Here is a 3,779-nt window from a genome sequence, read left to right on the forward strand (position 1 = left end):
ACCTGAGGAGGAACAGACTTTTCTCAGGGATGAAATGAGAGGAAAAACTTTAGCTTGAATAGCTTATGCAAAAGCAAGAGCCAGGCAAGAATGGCCAAGACCTCTATTTCAAATGCTTAGGATTCTACACCACTTAAACTAGTATGTGCTCAGGAAGCAGACGTAGCTCAACTGATAGAACGTCTGTCTACCATATGGAGGGTTCGATCCCCAGGGCCTCCTGGCCCATGTGGTAATCTGGCTCACACGCAGTGCTGCCATGCACAAGGAGTGCCGTGCCACATAGGGATGCTCCACGTGCAAGGTGTGAGCCCTGAAAGGAGAGCCACCCCACATGAAAAAAGCACAGCCCGCCCAGGAATGGCCCGGCACTCACGGAGAGCTGATGCAAAAAGATGACGCAACAAAAAACAGAAGCAGATTCCTGGTGACACCTGATAATATAAGCGGATGCAGGAGAACACACAGCGAATGGACACAGAGCAGATAACAGGGGGGTAGGGTGGGTGGGGGGGAAATAAATAAAATAAATCTTTAAAAATAAATAAATAAACTAGTATGTGCTATTTGAGATACTTATATGTCAATGAAAAAAGGGAGATAAAACATGACTATGTCTAGTTTACTGAGGCTGGCTGCTATTTCAGAAGTTTAGTTGACTTTTCCCCTGGAGAGTTGTCATTTTACTACTTTATATGGCATGTACTTTAGTGAATTTTTACCTAAGGGGCTCTCATTTGCTTAGGACAATTAATACATAGAAAGGCTTGTTGCAAGGCACCTCTCTTTGAAAATAACCCATCTGGAGGTGGGATGAGATGGGGGTAAACTAAAGAACTAATCACCTACTTACATTGAGTAATCAGAGCATGTCTTAAAGTTCATAGCATTGTAACTAGGGATATTTGGGTTCTGCAAGTCTTTGCAATCGATCATTTTTAAATCATTTGAATTTATAAGTGTTTCCTTTACTCCATTTGTTTTGAGTTTTTTCCTATCAGACATATGGGAAAGACCATGGTTATTTATATTTCTCTTTTTCTTAGGATTTGCGTGGGTATGGGTTTTGGAGGCCTTACAAGAGACCACTGGGTCAAGGCTAGTCACTGTTTAGAAATTCGAATGTTACATTGGCCTGAATCTTAGAACTGTTGTCACTGCAGGCAAAATCCACACACTACAGCCAGGCGCTCTGATTTGATTTCTTTTTCTTCTCCTCAGTCTTAATTCCCAGGGTTTGCTTCTGAGAACACAACCTGCTGTTACCTAGCACATCGACAGGTTTGGGGAAGTCTGAAATGTCTTGTACGATGGATGGGATTCTTCACGGTGAAAGTCTTTCTTTCATGAAGGTGTTGACTTCGAAGCCTGTTCCTGGTGAGGTAGTGGCTTGGATAGAGCAGAAGCAATGAGTTTAGTTTTCCCAGGGCTTAATGGAGCCCGTGAGGTTGTAGGGGCAATCAGGGGCCTTGCTTTGGCTCCCTTTTCTTTTTCACTCTATATATTCTGTGCTTGCAGCCCCTCAAGCTGAGTGAGTCTATCAAGGTACTTCCTAAGAAGTCTTCCTGTAGACTGCATAGCTTTGGATTTGCACTCAGTTCAGAAGCAGAGGCATCTACTGAGGTCTTAGGACTTAAAAGGGGGTGGAAGAAAATCAGGGTAATTGTATTAGACAGTGCAGGGCTCTGATTTGGGTAAAGATCAAAATAAACTGAATCAATTTCTTCCACTCTCAGATTAAGATTTGGAGTGTGAGGGGGAAAGGAAGAATAGGAATGGTTTCTGAGGTAGACAGATGGCTTGTACTATCCTCCTCACATCTTCTTTAATAATTATTGCTATTAAAGAATGTTTAATGTTTGAATGTTAATAATCAATTTCTGGGGAGCTGATGTGGCTTGAGTGCAGCCAGCTTCCCACATGAGAGGTCCAAGATTTGGTCCCCAGTGCCTCCTAAAAAAAAAAAAAAAACAACTCAGGGGAGCCAATGTGACTCAGTGGTTGAGCACCAGCTTTCCACATATGAGGTACTGGGTTCATTCTCCAGGATACTATTAAAAAAATTTTTTTGTTCCCTGAGGCCCCCGGATCCCTGGATCCAAATGGATTCCTTTGAGTTTTTCCTTCCAGGTAAATGCTTTCTCTGAATTTATTCTCAGTCTGTTGGGATACAAGGTTGCTTTTCAATGGGGAAGAAATAAGAGCGACAATATTTACTCTGCCTTTTTCCTGAAGAAGTCCTTAAATATTGCACTTTATTCCAAGATGGCCTAGCATTCATATTACTGCTTTTCTGATAAGATTCATTCACCCTATTCCCTTTCTTGAAAAAAACACATGGCTGATCATCATCTAGGATTGGATGGACTGTCTTTTCTGTAGTGCTTGAAATATTCTTGCTCAGTCTGTTAGACGATGATGAGAGCTGGGGAAGTGATTTCTTTATTCCTTTTGTATTTGGAAGAGACTCCTCACTACTGAAAACTTTCTGATAATTAAGGTACCTCTTTCTATGTCTTCTTAAGCATCCAAAGATCCAGCAGTCCTCTTTTGGAAGTTAAGTGACCAAGTGGAACTAGATGTTTTCATCAACAACCGGAGCACTGAGGGCCCAGCTCCCAGCCCCGCCATGGCACCCCTGACACAGGTCTCGGGTGACCCAGGGCAGCAATGGGTGCGAGAGTTCAACAGTCATTAATGACCATTATTACTAAGCCATTCTTTTGTTGTTGTTGTTTCCTAAAGTATTTAATTTCATATATTCTCTTTTTTAATAGATTTTTTTAATTTTTGAAAGATACATAGATCATACAAAAGAACTATTGTGATTAGTAATCGAAGAAAATGTGGCATTGGTGTGGAGAAAGTGGCCATGGTGGTTGCTGGGGGTAGGGAATGGGAGGAAGAGATGAGATGTGGGGGCATTTTCGGGGATTGGAGTTGTCCTGGGTGGTACTGCAGGGACAGTTACCAGACATTGTATGTCCCCCCATGGCCCACTGGGTGGGCTGTGGGAGAGTGTGGGCTATGGTGTGGACCATTGACCATGAGGTGCAGCGGTGCTCAGAGATGTACTCACCAAATGCAATGAATGTCTCAAGATGATGGAGGAGGTTGTTGTTATGGGGGGAGGAGTGGGGTGAGGGGGGTGGGAGGGTATATGGGGACCTCATATTTTTTTAATGTAACATTAAAAAAATAAATAGAGACAAAAAAAATCAGAGGATCTCACATACCCCCACTCCTCCCCCCCACTTCTCCCACACCACCAAATTCTTTCATCAGTGTGGCACATTCATTGCATTTGATGAATACATGTTGGAGCACAGCTACACAGCATGGATTATAGTTTACATTGTAGTTTACACTCTGTCCCACTGTCTCCACATCAATGATACAGTTTCTTCCATTGCTAGAGTCACAACAATTCTGTAGTAGAATACCAGTAAGTCCACTCTAATCCATATTTTATTCCTCCATCCTGAGGACCCTGGGATGGCGAATCCCACTCCACCTCTACAAGAGGGGGCTTAGATCCTACATGACTGATGGAATTCTCCTGCTCACAGCGTAGACTCTCTCAGTTCCCTGTTGTGGTGGTTGACCATCCCCACCTCCCTGTTAGCCAACATGGGCAAGTCCAACAAACAGGAGAGTAGGTGCTACAACTCCACTGAAGTTCGGGGCCCAGCCAGCACACAGTCAGTCCACAGATTCAAGACTCCCAAGCATACACCAACCCCAGTGCCAACCACATGTTCAGTAAAAGTGACAGAAGA

General features: G+C 43.3%; 1 pseudogene; it reads right to left on the reverse strand.

The window, feature by feature from the left end:
* Positions 1-849: 849 nt before the first annotated feature.
* On the reverse strand, positions 850-2,281 carry LOC101424591 (protein FAM217B-like; annotated as a pseudogene).
* Between the last annotated feature and the right edge of the window lie 1,498 nt (positions 2,282-3,779).

This window comes from Dasypus novemcinctus, chromosome 1, assembly GCF_030445035.2.
Source record: "Dasypus novemcinctus isolate mDasNov1 chromosome 1, mDasNov1.1.hap2, whole genome shotgun sequence".
Taxonomy (NCBI): domain Eukaryota; kingdom Metazoa; phylum Chordata; class Mammalia; order Cingulata; family Dasypodidae; genus Dasypus; species Dasypus novemcinctus.